The sequence below is a fragment of the Micrasema longulum genome, unplaced genomic scaffold (genome assembly GCF_059751315.1).
Source record: "Micrasema longulum isolate JH-2025_06_02 unplaced genomic scaffold, ASM5975131v1 h1tg001039l, whole genome shotgun sequence".
NCBI lineage: Eukaryota > Metazoa > Arthropoda > Insecta > Trichoptera > Brachycentridae > Micrasema > Micrasema longulum.
The window spans coordinates 371,481-385,240 of record NW_028278227.1 but is presented as its reverse complement, the minus strand read 5'-3'; the positions used below and the strand labels follow the sequence as shown (position 1 = coordinate 385,240).

The following is a 13,760-nucleotide window of genomic DNA, read 5'->3' as shown; positions in this document are numbered from 1 at the left end:
TCTCTGCATACGGGTACTAGACATCTGATCCGCGGGGTCCCCAATATTCGCACGTGGCCACAAACCTTAATCATTTGGTTACATGAAGCAACTTGCTGCTTTAATTTCTACAAAGAACATAAGTGACTTAAATACTTATAATATAATTGTGAGATTTTTTAAGTAAGCACAGATAAGTATATATTTTTAAAAAATGAAAAAGAACACAAATATATAAAGCATAATAAAAAACAATAAAACACATTAATTATCTTAGTTTTATAGGATTTATTTTAATGCAACAACGATTTATAATTTAAAGTGTTTATAATTAATTTTAAAGTCATAATATTGTTCACAATTAAAGTTCAGGATTTGATGCTCGGCTACTAAACATGTTTAGAGTTAATATTATAAATGATTCATAAGAAATAAACATTTATTATAATTATTAACTCACTTAGCTAGGATAAGGTAGCTATTCAAATTATATAACAACGGATTGAAGAGATAATAAGTTAAAATACAAAAAAAAAATCCGCTGTAATAATTAAATAGTGAAAAGAGGTCGACTGGCGACATACAATAAAGAAAATCAAATTAGTGCCAAATCTCTTCAGATGTTTCGTAAGTTTGTTCCCACACAACTATAACTCTTCTGCTGACTACTCAGAATACCATCAACTATATACAAGAACTAGAAAATTGATATAGCGCATCGGACGTGTATGGAATTCCGGTTCCGATTTTCGACAATACCAAAAATTTTATAGCTGCATTTTAAAAATAACAAGTAAAATACTTGTACGTTTTACTGTTTTGATCCAAAGTGGTCAGTTAGTGTGTTCTTTTAGTTTCGATCTATTTTGAAAATAACAAATAAAGAAGAAGGAGAATTCAGAGCAATTTTGGGAATTTCCTGGAGAGATCGCGTCATGAACGACGAGGTTCTTAGCGTAATCGAATGAGGAAGGCACCTGTTTAAGACCATCTCCGAAAGATGTGCTAGATGGACTGGACTCATAGTCTTCACAGTCGTCTCCTACATACAGGAATAGAGAGGATGTCTGAGGGCCCTCACCGAGAATACCTCGATAATTTATGTAAAGATATGAGCTGCAGGTCATATAAAGATTTAAAGAGGACTTCACAGGATAGAAAGAGTGGCAGAGGAGATGCAAAGCTTTGCCGCTAACCAACCCATCTTGAATGATTGAAACCAGATAGAGTGGAAATTTTGTACTTTTTTACATTACTTAAATTGCAAAAAAAACATACAGTTTAAATATGATATGTTAACTTAACTTTTACATATTTTTTCGTGTACCTACATAACTGTTAAAGTAAGAACAATCTACAATGAACAGCAAGACCACCAGTTTATATTTTGTACTTTTTTTAAGAAATTTTATTCACTAAAAATGTACATGGTATATCAATATTTTCTAATTGAAACATAATTTTCTTTTTAAAATCTTATATCTAGACCAAAACAGGGTAAAAAATAACGTTCACAATTTCTATACAGTAACTTAAGAGCCAGTTACACCAAAAATAGTCGAGTTTAACCATCGTGGCGTTTTCGTCAAAATGGACAATATGGGTGGTTTCCACCTCTTTTTTTTCCTGTTACTAATTTTGTCCATTTTGACGAAAACGCAATAATTATTTGAATTTTAACCTTTCTTACTTTACTTTTTTTGTGCCACTGGCCCTAAATCGGGATATTATTAATTAACTATCAGAACAGTATTTTCTGTTTGTTTATTTGCTTTTACAAAAAAAACGTTACTGTTAAATGTTATGTCAAAAAATAACGGTTGGGCACCTAACGAAAACTTATTAAAACCTGAATTTTCTCAAAAATCTCCAATACTGAAAACGATTCGATGAACATAATTTTTTTATACACTGAAATACAACGACGGATTTGTGAAAAATGACACATTGGCTTTCTTTTACATTTGATCTTAAAAAGATTTTATAAAGGCTTTAAATGCCAAATTAAATGTATAAAACTAACCTTAGTATCAAAGTTTACACGTTCATATAATTTTGTGACATAAAGTGTAAATAAAACATTCAACCGCTCTCACGTAAAGTTGAAGAAAATAAAATGCGTCGTTGTTCCTACGATCATAACGATATTGAGGTTTAAAAAAATCAGCTAAAGCTAGCACATAAGTTATTAAATAATCTGGTTTATTTAAAGTTAGCACAATGGTTTGAGTATGTCCAAATATTAGCAGACAGGCTAGATTTCCACCCTAGGGAGTTATTATTATCTAAATTTGTTGAAACAGAGAGGGTAATAGAAGTCCCGGCACATGGCTGATTAAGATAACGTTAAGATACATATATACCTCGCTCATTGAATCCATTATATCTTACGGAGTGCGTGTCTGGGGTCTCACCTTCCGGTCTCATCTGGGTAAAATTTATGATATTCAGGTGAGACTGTTGAAGGGGATTGTACCGAATAGCATAATCCGTGAGGCGAAACATATGGGCGAAGGTGTATATTTTAAATTCTGTAATGTCCTGCCGGTAAAACAACTTTGTGACTACAAATTGATTGTAGATCACTTTGTTGATCCGGAATATAAAAGAGTTTCCCACACTCACAACACTAGATTAAAAACTAAGGGCTCCCTGTCTGTTCCCCGAATTACAAATTACTTCGGAGAGCGAACATTAAATTGCGTTGTTCCAAGATTGTTTAATGATCTCCCACAAACCATCATCAACATGAAAAATCTTGAAATGAAAAAAAAAGAACTGAAGAAATATCTTCTAGATACTTTATAGAGCCTGTTTATAAATAAATCTGTAAAATATAAATAAAATAAATGTAATATAAACCTGTCATAAAAAAAAAATGTGTCCCACCGAAAAGTCTTTAGACTTAGTGGGTAACAAATTATAATATGTATTTTTTAATTATAAAAATAAACGCTTCTCTGCAGCACTGAAACTGAAACTAACTGCTATATGAAGAAGTATAAAAAAATTTAAATTGTTTTCAAGCGTTGGCTCCTAGTGAAATCTCACCCACATGATAAAGGTTTCAACTATTTTACTTCACACAAGTCAACAGATGGAATAGTTCAGGAAATGTGGATATTTAAACATAGGCAGAACGGTGAATGATACATAGTGAGTAAAGTGGCCACATAAACCAGAGAACGACAGGTCATAAGGCACTTCCATACTCCCTTCTCAAAAACGTTTTCCCTCTCTGTTGCAACAAAAATAAAGTGAGAAAATCAGCCGGTTTATTCAACATCTTCTGAAAACATATTTCGGTTCATTACGCCGCTGTCAATTTTTGATTTTTAAACTTTTTGTGCGGAGAAATCTTCGTTATTTGAAAAAAAACTTTTTGGACCGCAGTTCAGAGTCTACTATCATAAGATATTTAAATTAATTTCAAAAACGAAATTGCATTAGAGATACCTCGTAATTTGAATCAAATTCATAAATATTGTTTGAAATAGAAATAAATATAGTTTATGCTATCGCATAACCGATATAATATACCCTATGTACGTATATTATAATCATTTACAATTCTTATGTACTAAGTTCTTAAATATTAGGTTGATAAAAAAAACCTTTCAATAAAACTGTATGATTTATAATAATTTGACACACGACACTATTTAATTTAATATAATAAGTATATTATAATTTGTACCCTGCTATACAATTTTGTAATAAATATGCTCAATCAATCAAGACCATCTAAAAAAGTTACATAATTATCACTTATGAAAATTTTGACTATTATTGTGATTTTGTTCATTGGCACTCAAATAAATTAGGTATTATTATTGAAATTTTGAGATGAAATATTTTTTTCTATGATAAGCTCTTCCTCGGCATCACTTAAAAGAATATGTTTTAATAACGAGATTGTTTGGTAAATTAAAACTAGTGAAATATATGTAAAATACACTACATATGGTAAGATTAAAATAAAATTTTCGATACCGTCTGTAATCTGCTAACTCCATAATGCCTTTTTAAAATGCAATTCAAAATCTTTAGCCTAAGACATATCTGAACGACGAAAATGCGAATGCAGTCATTTTACATTGAGAATCAATATATACAGTCTAAAGTAAAAACAAAGTATGTATACTTAAGAAAAAATATAAAAGATTACTTGTGACATGTGTATTTTTTAGTTTAACAAATAATTACCGCGGTTCTATTATGTGATCATTGTGTTATTTTCATCATTAGGTTTCCATATCAAGGTATCGGTTTACGTCTCTTAAAAAAATTTAATTTTTGTAAAGACTACAAAACATTAATATTGTTTTAACTACAACATACAATAAATAGGTAACTGACGAGAATATACAATTACTTAAAATACATATTTTGAAATGGGTTTTGAAAAAAAACCTGTTAAACCACTGAAAAGGTTGAACGATTGTTAAATTTCATAACTTATTTTTACCCTTTTTTATATACATATTTTATTTTATCTTGATCATTCAACAATGAGCTGGTTCAATTATCAAACTAACTGTGTTTGAATATATAAAAAAATATTTTAATATATTATCCCACAAAATCCCATTTCAATTTGATAAATTAAAAATGATACACAATGAATAATATCAATTTCATATTAGTTCATTTACTAAAATTAAATTGTTCTACCGCACGGCATAAATTAAATTACTGGCAATCAGCAAGTTAGTCGCTGATCAAAATTATATTTTAAAAATATTTTCTTGGGCATAATAACTGAACGCCGAAGCTTCTCTAAAATTAGGGAAAAATAACAATTCTACGAGTATGTCCTCATAATTTGCAAATTAATTAATACACAAAACACCAACAAGCCACAAAAAGTGGCTTAATGGGATTTTAGATACATAATAATTGAAATGTCAAAAATGGAAAAATGTATAATAGCGAAAAAAAAACATGTTTGATCAAAGTAGGTACCAAAAAAAATCTGCAGATTTCGAAGAACTACGAGAAAGAAGTGACGTCAGCGTCAATAGTAAAAATTTTAGTGAGGGCTTAAAAGGATATGCGGGGACTAAGAATTTTAATGAATAGGTATTTAAACATTATTTTTCTGTTACTCCCTCGCAAATGTCTCCCCGATACTGTGCGAAAAATACAACAGCATCGGACTGACTAAAATTGAGGTTTCGTTGTCCCGGTTTTTCAAGATTTGGTTGCTTTTTTAAAAAAAGAATATTAGTATGAAGTTTTCAATGTAAGTATCTTTTGCGTTTTTAAAAAATGGTTATTATTTTTGTATACCCGTACATCCGAAGACGGCAGATAAAACTGGGTCCTGGTTCCCATAATCAACCATATTTAAAAAATAGAAAAACAATCAGTGCTTTTGTTCTATAAGGGAAAAATACGATTGTATTAAGAAAAAGCAGACGGCGTTTCCTCTTAAATTCTCAATGTTTAAAAAATCAATATGAAGTCAAAATACAAAAAAATGTGTGCTTCAGACCACACAACTATGTATAGCTGTTCGGTCGTTCAGCCTTAAACACATAATAAATTAAAGTTTTTTTTATTTTTGCGTTCTTATGAATTACACAAATATTTCAATTTAGAGAGCCATTTTCAACGAATTGTAAATAACTCACTATAAGAAAATGAGAATTAAGTTGTGGTACAGTGGAGTTCGAGCCACGACGGACCTCTGATCCGTGAGTCCGAGACACTAGCCACGTTACCACACCCAGGTTCAAAACACGGTTCGAAATATTAGGCGATTAAACTAAACTCAGCGGGTCACATCAGCGACGCATAAAAATTTTACCAGTCTATTTCCAAAACCTCCTATCTCGGCAGCGAGTTTTTGGAAATAGACGACTAATTTGTGTCTCACTCTTTGGACCAAACTTAACTCTCCCGAATTTCACCGAATGAACGTTGAACGCGTATGCGATGGTCGTAAAAATGTGTTTACTTAAATATTTCGGATTAGTTAAATAGTATCTAAACTAAAGTAATGAAAATAAAACATTGGAAATCCACTACATCATTAATAATGGTTGTGGACGCCGACGTGTTTGACAAATTTTTCGTCGAGAGTGTAGATCTTGGCTCGACAGGACGTTATCTTCTGCTTGATACAACGCCATGCTGTGATTCCTGAGGTAAGCACGTGGTATTTGGCATAGCGAAACCCGTGAAAGTCCAGAACGGGATTCCCCTGGCGAGATTTAACGAACAGTGGCCCTAAAAAAAGTAGTTGATTAATACCCTACTCCCTGAAAAGGCTCACAGGTACATATTTCATTTATTTATTTATAATAAGGCATAAGTGCCTTAAACACAATAAAATATAATTAATTTAGTTATACAAAAATGAAAATCAATGTATAAACATGGATGGATATGTGTATAACAAGAAAAATATACGTACTCGTATGTCACCATACAAAAGATATTGATAAAATCGGTATATTCTGAATATAATATGGAATATTATATTCATAATATATGGAAGGAATGGTTGACTGTACAGAGCTGCTTGGTTTAATAACAATACATGTGCCAGCCAGGATTTGTAGACGGTACTACCTGTTTCATGTACCAATAAGTAAAACATCGTATGTTAAAAATGCTTTTTTTCGTAGGATTTTTTCAATGTACAATACAAAATTTAAAAATATAGATTACGCAAACATCACTCTGTCAGATTTAAAATTTACACTAAAAATGTATTATGTAACTTAGTAGACATTATAATAATAAATATGTACATCTCCCCTCCCCTCCTTATCCTCTCTTCAAGCATTTTTGTCCTTATCCCGCCCAATTTACAGTAACTTAATGTCCTTAAAATAAATATTTAAAAATCTTTGATTATTGAGTACATGAAAATAACATTTTTATATGTATAAATTGTATGTATTTATTTGATATGTAATATATTTTCTTTACTAACTTTGTATACTATGTGGAAATCTGTTATTAGTTCTGAGTTTATACACTATATCTGTTTGTTTACTAAAAATATGTATGTAGAACTGTTGATTTCCCAAATAAAATAAAAAAGGTTAACAGTAGTTCGTTAGCATGAGTGGCTTTTACAAATTAATCATTAGTATAGAACATCATAAAATGTTTATAAGAAGATGATTTGAATTCACCGATACTCGAATTAAAAATGCCGATATGAGAGGTAGGCCTAGACTTCCACATTTCTTTCTGAAAAATGTTTTCCCTCTGTGTTGCAACAAATTTAAGTGTTATATATATTAGAAAATATAATCTAGGAATTCTAGGCATTTATGGGGCTTACAATCGGTTATTGGCTGATTTAGTGTGTTACTCTCATTATTTTGACTACGTTTGAACTTTAAAATCTCTTCAAAAAAATTTAAAAACAATCTTCGAGATGCATTCTCAACAGGGAAAAATACGCAAGGGTTTGTCATGTTCATAATACTAGACACTCCAATAAGGATCTGATTCTACAGAGAGGAGTCAATACTTTTTTGGCTCAAAGGCAGCAATATTATATAGGCCCGAGGGTATATAACCGAGGGTATATAACCCCAGTTTCGTGGAAATGTGGTGGGATTGCCAGGCTGAGGAAGGTGTTGACTGCATTCTTAATCCATATTGGTCGGAGGGAGTCAGAGAATTTGCTGTCCGATGTAGAAGGACGTAAGCTGGTTGCTTGTTTTACTAGTAATGACTTGGGACTTAGGATATAGAGATTTTGGTATTATTTATGTTTTCTCTGGATATTCACTGTTTACCTTTAAGATTGAAAAAGCACACATTATGATAAAACTGTAAATACTTTTAAATATCATTACAAAATACATAATTTACTGCCTTAGAACGGGGAAGCTATCCCTAGTTAGGCAGTTTAGATGAACCAACAGCAAAAATAAAAAATATGTATGCTTACTTTTACTACTGAATTAATTTGTTGTATTAATAATTACTTGTATATTGCTATAATAAATATGTAAATATAATAAATATGTAATAATAATGTAATAATTATCAATCATATGAATGGCTATAATTTATTGACAGTTTAATTGATCTAAGGTGGAGTGTGGGAATTACAGAGCTATCAGTCTTCTGAGCGCTGTCGGCAAAATGTATGGAAGAATACTGATAGAAAGAGTAAGAAACGTGACCAAGGAGAAAGTATGGGATGTACAGAGTGGATTTATGAATGGTAGAGGATGTATGGATCAAATATTTGCATTACGCAATATGACAGAAAAGTTTTTGGCGAAAAACCAGAAGCTTTTTTGCGCTTTTGTTGATTTGCAAAAAGCATTTGATCGAGTTGATAGGAAAAAATTATGGATGGTTCTATCGGAGTATGGAGTGAGTGACAACCTTGTCCGCGCTATTGCTTCCTTGTACAAAGATAGTGTAGCGTGTGTAAGGGTAAATGGGTCACTAACTTCCTGGTTTGACATCCCTAAAGGAGTCAAACAGGGATGTGTAATGTCACCGTGGTTATTCAACATATACATGGATAAATGTATGAAAGAATTGAAAAGTATGGATGTGGGAGCGAAAATGAGTAATCTAACTGTCAGTTGCCTTCTGTACGCCGATGACGCAGTCCTCCTAGCTGACAGCGAAGAGGAACTGCAATCCTTGGTTACAAAGGTTTACGAAGTGTGCAAGGAGAGTGATTTGCTAATGAATGTGCAAAAGTCGAACGTCATGGTCTTTGAAAGAAATGTAACTATGACTGAATGTAAGATTGTAGTAAATGGAGATAGTTTGAAACAGGTCGAAGAATTTGTATATCTGGGTAGTATGTTTACTAGAGATGGAAATATGGACAAGGATATTGAAAGGAGGGTTAGTGCCGGTAACAGAGTTAATGGTGCCTTAAAGTCTGTCGTAGCAAATAAGTGTCTATCGCAAGAGGCTAAATTAGCAGTTCATAATGGAGTTCTGGTACCAACCCTAATGTATGGAAGCGAAGCATGGAGTTGGAAAAAAAGGGACGAAAGTAGACTGAATGCTGTTGAAATGCGATCCCTCAGGCGAATGTGCGGAAAAACAATGTATGATAGGTGCCCTAATGTCGAAATTAGAGCAGAATGCAAGGCTGAGTTAAGCATTATCGACAAAATTAAGAAAGGTCTTTTGCGATGGTTCGGTCATGTGGAGCGAATGAATGATGAAAGAACGGCTAAAAAGATTTATGATGCGAATGTGTCTGGTTGTAGAAGTCGAGGAAGGCCGAGAAAGACATGGCATGATCAAGTACAACAAATTCTTGAAAGTGGTCATGTGAAAAGTCGGAATAATCGACGTGCGTGCATGAGAAGATGTATGAATGTGAAGGAAGCAAAGGAAGTGTGCCAGGACAGAGTGGTGTGGCGTTCTATCCTCTCTGCCTACCCCTCTGGGGAAATGGCGTGATGGTTAGTTAGTTAGTTAGTTAATTGATTATTGAGTAAATAATACGAACTGTTGATGATTAATAAAATAATATTTTAATAACCTCAATACATTACGTAACAAAACACGAAACAAAATGAATATGTAATTTTTATGTATTTTAACATAATTCGGATGATTTATATAGTTACGTATACGTAAGCCCTTTTTCACACGAATGCTATCCGTGAAAACGGTTCTGTCACGGGCGTCACAGTCCACTCATAGTATTAAAGCTTTCACTGTTTGCTCGGTAACTGTTCACACTCATATTTATTGATTTTACATGATACATTTTTTTCGTTTTCTATGTGAACACCTGATTGGGCACAACCATTGTCGAGGCATTCATTTACATTGTTTATATTATGCTCCTAGTCATAATGGTTAGTAGCTAAATAATATACGTTTACATACACAAATAAATGTATACATACATATACACATACACACATTCATAAATAATATTTATAAAAAAATAATTTATAAGAGAAATAATACACGCACAAATACATAAATAGGCACTGTGCTGATATTGAGCCCAAAAGAAAGCCACTGGCACTGTCGCGTGCTATTGCGCGCTTCTACACCGGCAAGCTCTTGGGCCCCGATTACAATGGGAAGTTAACATTTATCTTCAATTTTATCTACTGAGTAAAATTAAGTTTTCTATATGAAAAGCAGAATATGCATACATTTTTTTTGTTTGAACATGTTTAATTATAGGTTACTGATGAACGTTCATTAAATGTTTATGCAAATATACTCATTTTCGTACACAAATAACTCTTATTAATATTTAAAGCATTAACTTTGTGGTCAAAAATTTTACTAAATGTTTTTAAATATTTGTAAACAACCACTTACCGACTTTTCTATTTCAAAAATATAAAACTCTACTTCCACTTTTGTATAAACCTCTACTTTTTTCATTTATTTCTCAAACGACAAAATATTTTCATAATTTAATCAGTGCATGTGCTTATTAAAATGCATGTCGTGTCGGTTTTATATTTTTGTGCAACAACTATGGTGAAGGTGTATAGTGGGTTATGTATGTTGGTTTGCATGTTAGTTTAATCTGTGTCCTGACGAAGAGACGGGTACGTCTCGAAACCGGTAGACATAGAAAAGTCGGTGAGTGGTTGGATAAAAATATTCAATAACATTTAGTAAAGATAACTGTTAACTTCCTATTGTAATCGGGACCCTGAAAGCCCAATTTCTGCACAAATACTTACGAATCAAAACAGTTTACTTCGAAACCATATGTTAAGAAAATGGAATAATCATCTGAACACGTCTTGCAGCTACTGAGCACATGGAAAAATCGGAGTATCGAAACTAGTAGAACTTTTCTTCATTATTCGTTTTTTCTTTCTCATGTCTGCAATTCTTTCTTTGCTTCTCTGGTAGTATCGCTGGTTCCGGCTTCTTCTTAATCGCCTCACGTGATCATTTCTACATTCAATATTATGACTCTCAGCTACACGTAGAAGCCATACTAAAAACAAATTTTACATAAATATTATGTAACTGTGTACAAATTACTTAATTAAATTTAAACCACAATAAAACTTAACTGCTCGATAATTGCGCAAATGGATTATTGTACTAAAAAAAATTCTCACATGTCAACCGCGTTCCTCTCTCTCAAGTTACATTTTAAAGCCCTCCGCTGCTTAGTTAACTTCACGAACTATTAAAATCATTTATATGATGTTGTGTTATGTCCACTTATTATTGAAATATGGAATTATTTTTTGGGGAAGCTCTACTAATATTCAGGATGTTTTTAAAATTTAAAAAGATGCGATAGGAAAATGATAAATGCTGATTACCTGGCAATATGTAGACCATTTTTTATTTGATTAAATTTATTAACAGTGCGTATTTATACAATGTAACTTTGTCTCATTGTTAAATAAAGACCTGAATATTTTAGTACACAGGGAAAAGGCCACATTCATAACACCAAGAATAAAAATCAATTAAAAATTCCACTGGCTAAACAATCATTTATACAAATAGGGTCCGTATGCAAGGCAGTAAAAAATTATAATAAACTTCCCAAAAAAAAAATAAGGAAATAAACTGTTTTAAAAAATTGCAGGAGTGTTTAATGTGTTTCTAAAAAAAAAATGTTTCTATACTATTATAGATGAATATTTGGAAGAAGCAATAGAATAAATTAAAATGTATTAAATATAAACAATGTAAGCAATAGACACCATAATCTTTTATAATGTTTTAACTGTTTACGTTTTCTAAAATATTTTCTGTTTTTTTTTTAATTAATTGCTATTATTGTATTTTTCATTTAGTTTTGGTAACACTGTAAGAAATTGCTAGTGGCAATAAGTTCGTCATTTAACTACGTATACCCTTTTTTTGTTGTTGTATGTATGACATTGTATATCATGGTTAATAACAATTTATTATTGTTATTACTATAACTATAAGTTCGTGAGTTTTCAATCAAAAAGTGGTGGAACTTTGTCACGAAACATACGAGTGCACCAATTCAAGAAAAATTTAATGAACACTGCTTTTTCGATAAACACGTTTTAAAGTTTAAACCGCCATATGACCAATATTTGAGTAGTATAATAAGACCGTGTAGCCCACATCAAAAATATATTGAGTATATCCAAATCCTTGCAAATAAATACGGGATTAAAATCACTGTAAAGTATAATATAGTAAATACCGCATTGGCAGGTTTGGGTGATGAATTTAAGAACTATAATATTCACCATGATGTTTAAACAAACTAAGAGTAATATAAAAGTGAACGAAATTCTAGTTGTGGTCCCGTGGTAGTATAGTGGACTAACAGAAAAATTGTCCGAGGTTCAAACCCCACTCCTACCACAACTTGATACACGCTTTTTTTTTTTTTTTTTTACATTTTTTTTGCACCACAACAGGCCAGGAGGCCTAATTACAGTGGTGAATTACATCACAGAGCACCCAGGATTGAGAAAAATCACATTTTAATTTTTGTGTTCTCACCGGGAATCGAACCCGGAACCTCCCGTGCGTGAGTCAAGCGTCTTGACCACTACACTACGGAGGCCGCCGATTGATTCCCATTTATCCAGCACTAGTTGTTTACGACTTGTAGGAAATGCTCTGAAAGTTGAAATATTTAGGTAAATAATAACTCAAATATTAATAAAAGAAAATAACTAAAATTGTACATATTTATAATACACATTTTTTAAATATCTTTAGTAGTATGATAAATTCTATGCATATATGCAAAATCACAAATTCCTTACGAATCAAACAAACAAAGAACAGGAAAATATCACATACTACGGATACCGATAAAAATATATGAAACTTTTTTAGAAAAATTAATTTTATTTACAAAATCAATATGGATATTGTGGAGAAATGTTTTAATTCATAACTTTCAAAAAGAAATTATAAAAAAATATGTCCCTACAAAAAGGAGATAATTGTAAATAAATTGTAATAAAACACCTTAATAATTGTAAAGTCAAAATTTGTGACGACATTCTACGAGTATTTAAATTTAAACGGTCACAAACAAACTTCAAGTTTTACACGAATCGTGACGTATTAGGGGCGTGGCCCATGTAATATACCGTTTTCACGGGAATTCAAAATTATAAATTTGAAAATATTTTAAGTAAATATTGTAAGTATTATAAACAATTATTTTTTACTCGACAGTATTTCTTTAACCCTTATTAATTTAAAAATCTAAAGAAAAAAAGGGGTTATTCCCTATTATTAACTTAACATTTGAAAAATACATGAAACAAATAGTTTAATATTTTGTTTATAAAATTTTATTGAAAATTATCAAGAAGTTTCCAACTCAAAATTCTTCCTCCAATAAAAATTCAGTCTTAAAACCCTCTCTTGAAAATGGTTTTTGTCTTTGAGAGCTTAATACGCTCTTCCAAAATACTTATCACTCTCAGGGCGATAAAGAGTAGTAGCTTCTGAACAAAAGTCTGCGAGTTTTAAAGTGATAGTGACTATTTTGTAGGTTGCAGAGTATAATAGTGACGATTTAAAAAAATAACTCCAAGCTTTAGGTACGAGGGTTAATTGATAATATATGCTCCACCCCTGACCTATTTTGAAGTGGATAAGAAAAAGTTTTAATATCCTTTTTTCAACGTGGGATGACAGGGTAGTCGCTGGTGGCTAGATAAGGTGAATATGGAAGTATTTCAACCATTTCAAACCCAGCTTCGTGAATAGCATCCATCGACGCTAACACTTTGTGTGCTGGAGTATGAATGGTGGTGTGTAGATGAGTGATTAGCAGGGATAAGACAAATGTTCTACCAGCATAGTCAAAGAAA

At 31.7% G+C, this 13,760-nt stretch overlaps 1 long non-coding RNA gene across 1 annotated transcript; it reads right to left on the bottom strand.

Annotated features, from left to right (window-relative positions):
- Positions 1 to 250: 250 nt before the first annotated feature.
- Positions 251 to 10,875, bottom strand: LOC148277390 (uncharacterized). The gene is made up of 2 exons (XR_015823493.1): positions 10,653 to 10,875; positions 251 to 6,213 (listed from the first exon to the last, which is right to left on the bottom strand). It is a non-coding gene; the product is annotated as an uncharacterized LOC148277390 (long non-coding RNA).
- Positions 10,876 to 13,760: the final 2,885 nt, after the last annotated feature.